The sequence below is a fragment of the Strix uralensis genome, chromosome 1, assembly GCF_047716275.1.
Source record: "Strix uralensis isolate ZFMK-TIS-50842 chromosome 1, bStrUra1, whole genome shotgun sequence".
NCBI classification, from domain to species: Eukaryota; Metazoa; Chordata; class Aves; order Strigiformes; family Strigidae; genus Strix; species Strix uralensis.
The window spans coordinates 87,092,426-87,107,307 of record NC_133972.1 but is presented as its reverse complement, the minus strand read 5'-3'; positions in this window follow the sequence as shown (position 1 = coordinate 87,107,307).

Genomic DNA, 14,882 nt, shown 5'->3' with positions numbered 1-14,882 from the left:
GTAGCCCTTAGGTCTCACTAGTGCAGGGAGTTTTGCCATGAGGTCCTTCACCCGGGCCCCCCGGGAGGCAGCAGACTTCCCTATGAAGCGGGTCTGGTCTGCATATGGGGCCTTCGACACCCCTCAGAATGGAGTCACCCACTACAATGACCCTTCTGGGGTTCTTTTTAGAATCGGTTTTAATACCTGGTCTAGAGCGACCCAGCCTTTATGAACCTTCATCTCCCTTCTTATTTGACTCATTTTCTTTGTCCTTTTCTGCTTCATTCAAGAGTTCCAGGGCCCCGTATCTATTGTGAAGGGACACCATGGAAGGTGAGGGAGGTCAGGAGGGGATTTTCCTGCTTCCCTGAGCAGGGAACTGTTTCTAATCTCCCCTATCTCTTAGGTCCCCTCCTGCCTGGTAGCAAGAGGGTGAGGGATTACCTGCCTCTTTTGGAGCCTTCAATTTGCTCCTTTTGCTTTAGGGGTGCTAGGGTGTTACTCCACCAATCGAGTTCCCTTTCACACTCCCTAATACTTCTTAATCTCTCAACCTCTTCTTCGAGTTCCACCACCAGGCTGAGCAGGTCATCCAGCTGATCACAGCACACACAGGTGTTGTCACTGCTGCCCTCTGACAGGATTGACCGGCTCAGGCACCCCCTGCAGCCTGAGACCTGGACCGCTGCATGTCTGTGTGACAGCTCCGTCTGGGTCACCACGTTCTTTCTGGTGGTGGTTTTGATGCGAGTGGAGACCATGGTTCAGTCTACTCATAGAGAATGATAAGATGACAACTAGCTCAGATAAGCTCTAGACCCAAGAGATGGACTGTTCCCTGTCCGCTCACCCTGCCTGGACGAACTGCCACACAAACTGATGTGCCTCACCCTTCTGACATGCCACGCCCTCTTTGCCCATCCTGTTTGCCACGCTCCTGGTCGCTCGCGCTCCTTGGCGGATGCTCTTGTGTGTGAGGGGCGTTGGGTGTCGTCACTCCCGTCTCCACCCACTCTGAGTCTCTGCTGTCCTCATTCGCATCTCACTCTTCCCGCTCAGGGGAAGGCAGCTTCAGGCAATCCCAGTTCCCTGGGCTTCTGCCTTCTGGGCTTGTGGTTTTGCCACGGGCTCTTTGACACTTTCAGAGGGGTCCCCTGCCGCTATCCTCCTCTTCAGAGCCCCTCTCCTCAGCAAATCAGCATGCTACTACGTTATGCTAACATGTAGAAAGAAGCATTTTTCCTTGGAATTTCTCAAACTGATAGCTATATTGAAATAATTTTTATGGTTAATTTCAATCATTGTGCTTTTGAATTTGTTTTTGGTACATTCTTGAGGTTTTTTTGCAGTAAAACATCTTCATCCCATACAGTGGTTAATTAATGAATATTGTATTCATGTGTTTCAGATTCACCCAGAGTTTCACAGGGATCTTTAATTGTTCATGTGTAAAGTGTGATACCTGTGTCTTAAAATAATACACTCTAGATATAAATGCAGATTTTTGTAGCTCGAAGAAGATTTACTATACACAACTTTATTCTACCTCAGGAGTATTACAGGAATTTTCTATAGTTATTCATAGTTTATGTTTAAATCGAATCATGCTGAGAGAATATGTGCCGTTGGTATTATTTATATTAAATATGGCTGCTCATGCTGCCTCTTAATTGGCTTTTATGTGGGTTAGAGATAGTTTACAATAATGAAGCTGTAAATAGGAGTTCACATAGGACTTCATGATCTCTAAACAGCTTTTTCAGGGCTCAGATACAGAGAGTGATGTCATGACTGGAATCTTGAGAAATAAATCATTATTAAAGATACATAAGGAGTGATCAGATTGGAAAAATGTATCCATTAGAAAATTAGAGTGGTTGCTTTATATTCATTAGCATCCCCTAATGTTTGACTAGAAGTTTTTGTTAATGAAACAGTCACTTTAGTAGATATGATACCTAAACCTCACACATAAATAGTCCGGCCTGACTTTAAAATAATTTATTCTTACATGAATAATGAAACATAAGAAATCTCAGTTTTCACTTGCAAAATTAAAATGTTGTGTTTGAATTCTTACCACTATAATGCAGGCAGTGTTAAATTCCACAATTCAATTAACATTTTCAGGGGTGTTAACCCATTTTGGAAAATACAGATTTAAAAAAGCATAGTAATCATCATCTAATTAAATCTTGAAATGTTTGATTCAAATTTCATTTTCTTAATCAAAGCTTTTTGTTCTCTTTTATTGCATTTAGGTTTGTGCTTAGAAACATCATAATAATGTTCTTAAAAGACATGTAAGCAAGGACACAACTATTTTTATGACACGTCTACACATTATGTTAGCTACTTTTTAAAGGTTTTACTCAGTTGTAACTTGTGAGCTTAACTTCACAGAAGTGAAGGGATTCAAGTAGGAACAAAAGATACAATAATGAGAAGGATTGGATAACAGAGAAATGAAAGCAAATTGAACATTTTGGAGGATGACAGAATGGAGGTGTTAAAAACTGGGATGCATGTGAAGGAAAATATTTAGGAAAAGCAGGTTAGCAAAATGGAATATATGACATAAATGGATATGTGAGAATATTTATTTTAATTGGTCTGGGTCATAGAGGAAATAGTATGCAACTGTATAAAAGCAGATGTAGGGGATAAAAGGAATTCTGACAATGGCTTTTAAAGTCATTGGTGACCCAGATTTCAGGTTATGTTATGTGTGATCTAAAGCTCAGGCCTGACTTCACCGTGTTTCTCTCAACAAATACACATTAGATTCACGTACAAGGATCATTTTGCTAAGGGCATATGCTACTGTTATCTAAAGATGGGTGTTATGGACCTGCAGGACAGTGTAATGTGGGAAAAGAGTTCACATTTTTTAGCCCTTCAGGAAATCTTTTATGCTCTCTCAGTGAATCTGTATTTGTGCTCTGTAGCAGTCTGAAATTTGTATTTGAGCTCCATTATATAAAATTGCAGATGTTGTGTGTGATAATGTAAATTTCCGCTTTAGTCCTTCAAATATTATTTAGAAGTTTATAATATCAAAAAGCAGTTGATTTAGAGGACATTTTCTATAAGAGTTCAAAGTATGTGGCACAGTATTGTTGGGAGAGGATAATTGCATATATTCTTACAGATGGTTAGTTTGTTCCCCAGTTAAATATTTGGAACTGAACAATCTGAGTTGTGCTATATCGTATTTGAATTGGAGAAGTTGAGATATGACACTTTTCTGGTAGGCAGTGTAGGTGTTTAACTTGTTTAAAATGTGCCAGGCAAGACCTTAGAAAAATAAACTAATAATTTTTCTTCGCATACAGAGTGTAATTCTTGTCTGCCTGGTACAACTGGAGAGTGAGAAGCAAAGATATTTGTATGCCCCTTTTCCACACTGCCAATGCCATGGGTTCCTGGGGACTAACTTGTACTTCAGCTACAACGTAATGCTAGTCTTTTAAACACTCTGTGACTGACTCTAAATTACCCAAGCAGATTTTGCTCTGGAATCCCTTCCTAGTCACATAAAAAGGAAAATGTTAAGTGGGTGATCTGAGCTTTACACTGCATGAGAGATTTCTCTCTCAGCATCTGACCTACCATAGGTATGCGGAGCTTTTGATCAAATTATCTGTCAGAGGAACTTAATGCTCATTATTATACCTATCTTATTGGCGGCAATGTGAATGGAAAAGGAAGCTAAGGAAAACTTATACGATATTCAGAACCAGAAAGTGGAGTAGAATTTAAGACTCTTCTGTTTCATGTTAAATTCTAGACTCTGCTATAATAAAATGCATTTAGGCTTTGACAATACAGATAAAACTACACACTGGAGACTACACACAAAGACAAAATTCTTTGTCCTTGTTCAAGCAAATCCTGCCCCCAGACCGAACTGGGAATTTAGATTGAGTGAAGACCGCAGAATTGAGCCCTAAAGGAATATGGCTTACTGCAATAAAAGACGCAAGAGAGTTGGAATAAAAATACTGCTAGCGACATGTAACAACGGAACAACATTACTTAGGGAAACATTCAAATAGAATGAATTAATTAAAAACAAGACTTTGATCTAGTGCTTATGACAGTATTTATGTTCGATGTAACCTATAATTTGTATTACCTCAACTCTGTTACATACTTTTTCTATTTCCTCAATAGCATTTGCCTATCTTTTACTGCTCATGAAAGAAAATGTTTTGCACTGTCAACATATTTGTTTGTTGTTAATAAAAGATTATAACTAAAAATATAATGATGTGTCAAACAGAACTAACCCTCCAGAGAAGCTAAGCAGATGGAAATAGTGCTGTGAAAATGAATGCATTGTAATTCAAATCATTTGCTTTTCCGCAACAAATTATCTTTAAGTCCCACCCACAACATACTAATGATGAAGCAGAACTACAGCAAGCTTATGGATTGATTCTGCTATCCTTTACATTGGTATGAAACCTATATAACACCATTTGACATCAACAGAGTTATTTCAGATTTACAATAACATAAATCAGGGCTCAATAAGCAGAAAATTAGTAAAGCTAAGTGCTTTAAATACATTTCAAGCTCAATGAGAGGTCTATTATCTCACTGATGAGCTCTATCCAGTCCCAGTTTAAAATCTGCTAGCTCTCAGAGAAAGATACGGATTAAGACTGCTTTGAAAACAGATCCATATTCATTGAAGAGACAGTTTTAATTTCCCTTTTTAATGCATATTTTCATATTCATGTTATCTGAATCCCTTTTGCATAGTTTATTCTCAAGCAAATATTTCATAGAATCATAGAATGGTTCGGGCTGGAAGGGACCTTAAAGATCATGTAGTTCCAACCCCCCTGCCATGGGCAGGGACACCTTCCACTAGACCAGGTTGCTCAAAGCCCTGTCCAACCTGGCCACTTCCAGGGAGGGGCAGCCACAACCTCTCTGGGCAACCTGTTCCAGTGCCTCACCACCCTCACAGTGAAGAATTTCTTCCTGGTATCTAATCTAAATCTGCTCTCTTTCAATTTAAAACCATTACCCCTTGTCCTATCACTACATGCCCTTGTAAAAAGTCCCTCTCCAGGTATCAAATAGAAAATTATATTTGTTAAAATATAGGAAATATTTGTGCTCTGTAGCAATTATTTTTTAAAAAAGTATATAAAGTGTTTAGGTTGATTTTACAGCAAGCAATATTGCACAATTTTTAGTATTAATCTAAAATTAATTCTTCCATGTGATAACCAACTAAGTATATTCCCATTATAGTATTTATTCACAGAATTAATAAATCAGTCATGCTAAGTATGATGTCTGCATTAATACAGAGAAGCTAGCTGCAGCTTAATTTATACCTTTCCTAGCCTAAGAAACCTTTATAAAGGAAGGCTGCATTTTTTTCCTGAAAACATAATTCCACCTTTCTTTCCAAAGTCATTTAAAATCCATTCCTGTGTAAGGATTTATAAACAAGGGCTTTGGTGTTCATGCAGAATTCTAGTGAATAAGGCTTGGGGAATTATACTGAGCACAATTTCTTTCAAGAGCTAGTGGATTTCAGTTTTATTGCTTGATATGTCCATTTATTCTGACATTTTGCTGACAGTTGCAAAGCCAAACATAAATTATTTTCAAAACTGCCTCTGTTTCTTTTTCTTCCAGAATCTTTTAGCTCTCTCTCCACATTTCCTGTTCCTCTCCTCTTTCTTTCAATGACTTTTAATGAAATTCCTAATTGGATTCTGATACTTTCCTCATTAATTCCAGGCAGATGTAACTACAAGACTACAGGACTATGGGAAACTTGAATGCTTATGACATTGCCATGTCATGAAGCCTATCTAAAAGCAATGCTTATATAAGTGAGACCTGGACTATATCTGCCCACTATAGAGTAGAGAGATTTTTGCTCTCTGCACACTCCAGTATGCAGAGGAGAGAAATAAAGAGAAGGAAAGAAACAACAATGAACATTGTTAAATAACTCTTAGCATTGTTACTTTCCTGTAACATTGGGGTGGGAAGCCAAAGAGTGATAGTAACTCAAGTAAGAACTGTTTTGCCTTAAAGACGGGGAAAATCACAGAAATAGTGCTGGGGCTACATGGATAGCAGGGTCATTCATGGTTTATGATGACAATCTATTTGAAAAAAAAAAAAATCAATAAATAGTTGAAAAAGCAGCTGTTTTGGCTAGGTGGAATGCATTGCCTGGTGTGGAACTGCTCTGGGCTGACAGCCAGGACTTGGAAACATTGGTCTAAACTGGCCTGACAGTTCTGGCTTAGTTTTGCTTTGTCTAGATTTTGTTTTTAGAAATGTATGAAAGTGTATAAAAACTCTTAAAATAAAAATTGCTATCTATCTTTTAAATCTATTCTGCTTAATAAATGAAATTTAGATTAAATGTCACGGAGTAGCGTGGTTCTACTTTTGTGCCTGCTCAATCCAAGTTTCCCTGTGTGAGACATTTTTTTACTTAATATGGTTTTCCTGATTGGGATCCAACCCTCAGTAAGAGAATGACTCATATTTGAGGCAGGGTCTTTTCCTACTGCCAGTCTACAGAAAAAAACTTTTAAAATGTAGGTTCCCCAGAGACCTACTAAGATGAGAAACAGGGTCTACAAATAACGACTGAAACATTAAATGGCCCCAATCACATTCCAATATGAATTCACTATGGAATCAAAATAAGATTAAATCTTTGTTTACTGCTGTGTAAAATTAGAGCTGGATAAGAGCTTTTCTGATAAACTAGAGATAAAGAGAACTTAGCTATTTTAATTAAAGATCCTAAGTAGAAAGGCATAGCTGGTAATTTATTGGTTTGGACTAATTAGTTTATAGACTGTAAGAGCTTTATTTATTTTAATATTTTATAATAAATCTTACTACAAAATTATTATCAAACCCAAGTAACTTTGAATATTTTCTCTGCTTTACAATTATTGACATACAAAAATACCCTTATTTGGTTGTTCAGTCACAAAAAAATAATGAAAAATACTTGCCATTTATTCAAGGCTTTAAATCACCTTCAGTGAGCAAGCAATGTTGGTCTTTGAGGCAGCTCCCAGGCATTTGTTATTGCCCCTCTTTCAGATGTTACTGCTGTAGTACTAGTGTCAGCAGAATAGAGTATGTACAGGTGTTTCAGCTGTTGAAGTTTAGTTCATCAAATTATTTTAATCTTTGATAAGAAGACTTGGGTCAGTAGCCTGGGCTGAGAATGGGAGTTGCTTCAGGGTTAGAATATGGTGAGTTCTTCCATAAGATGATAGTTTGTTACATAGATTCAGCAATGTCTTAAACGACTGCAAAAAATCACCAGATCTCATCTGTCAAAGATCTTTCTTACACTTTAGTGACCAGTGTTTCTGTCGAAATTAGCTTTATCACTTTGGGGTTGCTTACTTTTTAATTTTTTTTAGCAAAATGATCTTGACTTTATTAGGAAGAGCTGAAATGGTGTGACTCAAGGATGTTCTTCCTCTCTTCTCAAGTTAACACAGCTCTTTTTGTGCTTCAGGTATGGCCTGCTGAAAATAAATCTATAAAATAATTTTCTAAGAAACTTGTCATGTTTTTTGTGCCTGCCTTCTTTGTTGGTGCTGCTGCCCACTGAGTTTCCTTTACTCATCTATTCTACCTCTTGGAAATGCGGTTATCTTACCATGCTTCAAATGACAAATCAACAGAAAGAGTCTAAAAAATCATTTTATGGAGCACTAGAAAATTTTTGAAGCATTGTTATCAATTCCTCATCACTACTTTGCATTTCAGTGACATAAGAAAGTAATTTACAATTGCTGTTACAAATATACAAAATATTTTACAAATATTTATGGTAGAATAAGGGCATTGGCTTTTTTGAAAACATGGGTACATATTAATGCAGTGGCCATTTAACTCAGTCACAATTGTTTAGCATAAGAATGAAATGGAGGAAATTAGAGCAGCCCCAACGTGATCTCTTCAGGACTTAATAGGGTATGGCGGTTCTTACAGCCCAGCATAGCAGAGAGTGTAAACCAGCAGTAAGTGTACAGAGCGAAAAGCTCATAGGTGTTTCCAGGTGGTCTGATTACAGCATGTCTGGAAGTTCTGCTTAATTATCTGTGTTAAAACTGGCAGTTAAAGCTAAGGGGAAGGCGTGCTGTTAGTAGTGATACGACTGGAGATTTACCAGATTTTTCCTCCCTGGATTGTTCAGGTTTATTCATGACTTGAACACAGCTGCTGGTTACAGAGTAATCTGCAATGAAATGTATTTATTTATTTTTATACCAAAGTAAGTTCCCTAACATATTCTTTTTCTAACTAATATAAATAATAATATATATATTTTTAAATTATAAATGATTTAATAATAAAGTTGCAAATCCATACTTTTTGGATTTTGGATTTGTAGGAGGTGTATCTTCAAGAACATTAGAAGTCAAGGGGAAGAAAGTGTTCCAAAAATTCTTCTGCCTGTGGTGAACTAAATGAATGAATGAATATTACTGAATTAATAAATGAATTACTACTGAACTGAATGAATTAATTTGGTATTTCTGGGCATTTTTTACTACAATAGATGCCCATCTCATAAGTGGTTAATTAAGGTTTCTTTCCATAAGAGAATAATTACTGACAATGATTTTATATATGCTGAAAATATTTTCGATGTGTTTAATGTGTTGAGAATTTTAACATCATTTCATAATTTTCCTTGTATGTGTACCTACCTCAGGCTATCAAATGCAACTCTTAAAAACAAGCTAATTTTTTATAACTTTCAAAGAATATTTAGCAATCATTGGGCTCTCAGATGATTTCTGTGGGAAAAATAAGATCAGGTGATACTCAGTAAACTTTCTTGATGTATAATTGTATATGATCCTTAAAGAAAACTGAAAATGTGAATCCATTCATTCATTATAGAACCATAAACTACAGGCAACTCTGGATCACTCTTAGCTTTCCGTTTGATCATAGCATTTGTTGCTAAGGTTCAAATACGTAAAGTAACTTACTCCCACTCTGTTTGGTATCACCTTACGACTTACAGATTGTGGTGATTGAGAGGCTGTATTGATAATCTCCACTTTCTCCTGACTTAAGCTTACTTATATACTTACATACTTATATACTTACTTATAAATAAGGATTTAGCAATAATTTGCCATTAAGTGTTTGCAGTATTAACACTATTCCTTCCTTGTTTGTTTGTTTGTTGTAAGGCAATGTTCAGTTAGTATTGCAAGCACCCGTGCTTGTATTAGGTCTATTAACTTTCTGTTCACGTAGCAACAAGTATGGGGAATGCTCTGTAATATCTTGGTTTGTGACTTGCAGACAAATAGCAGGTGCAATTGTCATCTCAGGCTCTTCCCTGTTTACACTGAAATAAGTTCCTTCTTGCATTCACTGTAATTTCCTTCTCAGGTCTATCTTTTAGTCTCCATTTGCAGAGTGCCAGTCCTGTGACAGTTGAAGTTCTTCCTATACCTGTGGCTGTGTTGCAAGTTACTAAACATGTTTTGCCAAATTAAGAAATTTGTCCTATTCTACTCTGAACACATTTTTTTCTTCCTGCATATTTTAAAGTTTGGTACCAATCCAAAGGGCAAAATCTCTTTTCTCCAAGTTAAGCTGATTTTTGCATGACATTGAAGCTTGATGATACTTTCTGGCTTATAAACCACCGATCATTGACTAAATTTTTCAACATAGTGTTTCACACCAACACATTTTCTTTCTCCTATTTTTCATGTCCTTTCTTGAAGAGAATTCTGGTCTCTGAATTCTCTACTGCTCTACATTTGGTATTTGAAGTGAGAGAGAGATGGTACAGGGTTCTTCCTGGGTCTTAGCAAGAAAGGCCAGACAACAAATGGTTTAATGAAGTAGCTGTTTAAATAAGATAGAATAAAAAGAGGAATGCAGATAGCAAGTAAATCTTATGTCCTTTCAGATGCTGCACACTCTGCAGGTATGCAGTGCAGGACAGACCACAGATGGATTTCCCTACAGTGTGCTGCACAGATCCCATCCACAGAGAACTGTCCTCCATTTCCATCATTTGAGCTATTATATATAATTTTCTTTAAGAAAACAACTCTGTTCATCATTGGTACTGTCAAACAGAATAGATTTTCACACAGGAACTTCTTGCTGCACAGTTAGATAAAGGTGAGGCCATGCAGGTGGCGTAATTGCTGGTACTGAGTGGGTGGGAGCTGCCTGCAGGCTCTTCAGTTACAACCAGGTGGCTGAGTTTGTCCTGCAGCCAAGAATTTGTGCACTACAGCACAGCCTGAAGCCATGCTGGACATGCAGCCCAGCACAGCCCAGCACAGGCCTGCGCCTGCTCAGGTTAACTGCAGTGTGGATCACTGACTCCTCCATGTACAGCAGTCCCCAGATCAGGGTGGCTACGTTGCACCCCTTGATCCACGTAGACTTTACTCTTCCCAAAGATATTACAAATTACAGATTATACGAGTAAGCTGTTCAGCTAACAATTTGCTGACAGTCTGGGATGTTATCTCTGTCATAACACCCACCTGTGCAGCGCGAGCTGGCCCGGGGCACACCAGCAGGTTCCCTATTGTGGCTGCTTGTGCTGCCACATGGACTGCTCAAGCCCATGGTACAAGGCCCAGTAGAGCAGACACGGTCTGTTCAAGGTCACAGGCTCTGTGATACAATGTCTTCTGCAAGACTCCTAATACAGCTACTGAGGAGGAATCTCTTATGAAGCATTTCCTCCCACCCTGTACTCTCTGGTAACTAGGTTTGTACTTAGAGTATGAGGAGTGAAGGCATCCAGTAAGGAAAACAGATCTTTAATAAGGGAAGAATTATTGCAATGTCCCCAACCATACAGTGGAAGGAACAGCAGGGTTATCTGAGAGAAAAGAACTAAGTAGAGCAAGTAAAATAATTCTGTGAAACGTTTTTCTGTTGGAAAATCCTACTTCAATGAAACAGACTGTGGAAACATTTGCAGGGATGTTCTTGTAGGAATGTGTCAATTGCAATAACATAATTTCTGTGGCAAGGAAAAAAAAGCAAAGGTAAATTTCAAACATCCTGTTTCTACGTGCATATAATTCTCAAGCTTGAGAACACTTTCAAAATATTTCTTTGAATATCTAAAGATGAATCAGTACTATTGTCAAAACTGAGGACTAACTGTATATAACTTGCTCTTAAAATCCCATTTTCAAGTGATTTCAAAATTATTCTGTTATGTTCTATGGTCTTCAAGAATGGTTGAGCAGACACAGGTGTTGGCTAGACATGGAAGTGTGTCATGGTAAGTGATGGACACTCTCAGAAGGTCAGCTGTTTTGGTTAAGTTCAGATGCCTAAACCAAGACTTATTATACTTCATCCTAGAACTGTAAAATAAGCCAAAAATCTTACATAACCAGGCTCAAAAAAGCAATTCAAAATACGATATTAAAAAACAAATTTGAGTTATAGAGATATAAAGTTATAAAAACTGAAAATACTACCCAGCAGAAAGTAAAAGGGGAAGAAAATAAGTAAGCCCAAAACTTTATGTACCAATTGAAAACCAGTGGAGAACTTATGACATATCCCAAAATAAGTAAGATTCTCAAGAAACTGGAAAATTATTAGCCTTAATATGGAGAACTAATGCTAGCAGATCGCCTACTTCACAGTAAGAGAACTTTTGATCATAGGATAAATGCATGGATGTTTTAGAGGCAGGTGATTTACATTGTAAAATCCAAACTACACTGTCAAGAAAATCCCATAAAAGCCTTCCTACACTTAGAAAAGGAAAGGAAATATCTATGAAAGATAAGTCTTTTTATACTCTAAAAGAAAGACTTCCTTAAATTAGGCAAAAAACTGTTTGAGAGGAAGGAAAGTTGCTTTGAAGGAATGTGACAAATCCGTTAAGATGTATTGAGTCTGACAGATGTGGTATACTGATGGAAACTTCAACTGCAGCCAACACACTCAGCAGTCGTCACAGAAAGTCAAGAATGCAGATGTTTTCAGCAGGATGATAAAGGTGACATGCTAGCACAGCGCTAAGAAGATGGCTGTTCCTAGCCACAATCTATAGAGACTGTTAATATCAAAACTGTCTTAGTGATGTTGGAAGAGTTTTCTAAATGCCTTACGAAATTGAAGCACACATTTGAAGCTTTCTGCAGAAGGCGGCTATTTTTTTTTCTATTAGCTAACAAGAAAACTGGAATGGATTATTAAAATACGATGATGTTTTGAAGGGAGTTCAGAGAAACATGTCAATGAGCAGGAGGCCAGAGAAACTGGAAAAAAGATTAAAAGAGGAATTTGTAAGTGTGGTCAGGTATCACCAAGAGACTCTTTACACTTGCATCCTTATAAAACAATATTATCTCAAAGATGCCATTGGAATCACCTGTAAAGGAAAGGCTTAGTGTCCACCTAATCCATGACCCTTTAAAGTACTTATTTTAGTAGCTTGATTTTCATTTAACTGCTCTGATTTGTCTATGGATTTGCAAAACTAAAAAGGAGCCTTTTGTACACCTTGTCTTTTTTTGACATGTCCCTATATGGCCTTACTTAGAAATTATACTGTGGACAAGTCTATGAGGTTTGTCCAGCAAATAATGTCAATACGGCAAACCTGCTTGAAGAAGAGCTGTCCTTTCCCTCTTCACTCCATCAACTACAATCTTTGCACTAATGTTCAACATTAATTTAAAGACTGGAGTTATACATATGTGTAGAAAGCTTCTAAGAAATATTTCTAGATCAAATATTAATGCTACGTATGTTAGTACAAAGGCCAGAGAGGTAAAATAAAGCTTTAAAACTCTGTCTGAACTTCTGCAGTACAAGCAGCATGGGAAAAAAATTACTTATCTGCTTTCTAACATCCCACTGAGTAGCCCCAACATGTGGTATCAAGGGTTTTGGAAGGAATGTACAGTCATAAAGGATTCAAAATGGAGAGTCCAAGTAATGTTTCACACCACTTATAGCCCTGAAAAAGCCTGCATAGCACAGATGAGCTTTCAGGATTGCTGAAGGTATATTGTCAAGTGGGAAGCAGACTAGACTGATTAAAATGTATAAATGTGGCCTTAAATTTTGATAGCTTTTATTTCCTTATGCAGGTTCAGTTCCAGTTAGGTTAGTACAGAACCTTCCTCACATGTATTTGGAATTTAACATGCATCCAGTTTTACATTTGGGGTAACTGTTTACCAAATATCTGTGGCCTTGCATTGCAAGACCCAGTGTCAGACATGGTATTTCCTATAAATAGCATTTTTAGAAAGGGTCATAAATGTTCAGTTACAGATTGTCTTGCTAATGTTATACATATAACATATAATTGCAGATGAAGTTTTGTTTGTAGTCTTATGGTTATTTTTTATTTTCCAGCACCAATGAAAAATATTAAGTTTTTTATTCTTTATTTCATATTCACTTTCCCTGTTCCCTTCTTCAGACTCAGGGCATTGACTTCTTTACCAAAGTGAAGACAAAGTATCTAGCAAACTGAAGTATTTTTTTTTTTTTTTTAAATTTTTAATTAAACATCAAAATTCATGATCTAGCTAGAAGTGTAAGGACATTCTACTCAAATAAAGCTTTCAGAATCCCACTTCTGTGTGACTTTTTAGCTCTAATTGTTTATTCTAAAGTGATTTTTACTGAAATCCACCATGATTTTATTTAAGACCTACTCAGTTCATAAGATATGTATGTTTCTTACCTCTGAAAAATCGACGTAAACACATCAGCTGTGGCAGGTTGTTATCAATGCTTCACAGAACCTAAAATCAACCTAAAAGATAACCTTCCAAAACTCAGAGGGAAAGACATACTTTCAAACTTGCTGTCAGTCTATCTCAAAGGAGAGAAAGCCTGAAAAAATGTCTTTAAATGGGATAGTCTCCTGTGATCCATTTCTAAAATTGTGTTTCCCATTGCATACATCTTTTCTCAGAACAGGACAAAGCTTTATGCTGTCTTGTCTGGCAGTGAAGCACATACTTTATACAACTTGCTGCAAGGGTTATCTCATTTAAGCTACTCTGTGATCAGTAACCTGTTTCTCCCATGGGGATCTTCAAAGGTGGCTAGTACCCAAAACATAAGAGGGGAAAATAAAGCTTTTGAAACTACTTTTTTTGACATTTTTTGGCATTTCTTCCATCCCTCTTATCTGTCTTGTATGCGGGGATCATAATTTCAAACCATCCAGAATCTAGAGGAGGCCAGTCTGTGGTTCAGCACATTCATAATTTGTAGTACATTTTGTACATACACATCTTCACTGTGCATCCAAGGTGAAGCCAGAAAAAGATGCTTTTGGATTACATTCTTCAGAATGTTGGATACCAAAGGAAGTCAGACTGTAAAGAATCTTTCAAAATATGTATGAAGTAGGATTCAATGTATGTCCCTATTCTGTCTCCTAGGAAACTTCCTTAATATAATATTGAATAATAAGAAGGCTGCTTGTAATTTTAAACCATAAGTTGGACCTTCATTTAAAAAATTTAGCAAGATTTTCCTTTGTTCCTGGGACACTCCCAGAGATTTGGCTTATTTAGTCTGGAGATGGAGCTCCAAGAAATGGGGCAAAAGAGTTTGTTGCGCTTCTACATAGGTAGGTATAAGGGGAACAGGGTTATGCCACATGTCTCTCTGTAATACTAGTGATACAGAAAGCAGAGCTCTCCGATCCTTCTGAACCCTCTGATCTAGAGGTGTTACATGGTAACTTCAAAAAACGATTGGTATTTGTATTAGCAATTACAAGTTTTGGCTCCACTGAAATCAAAATTACATCCATCAACAATATGCAACAGAATTCAGAGAATTTCTTTTGCAAGAGATCATACTTCACTGATTTCATCCAA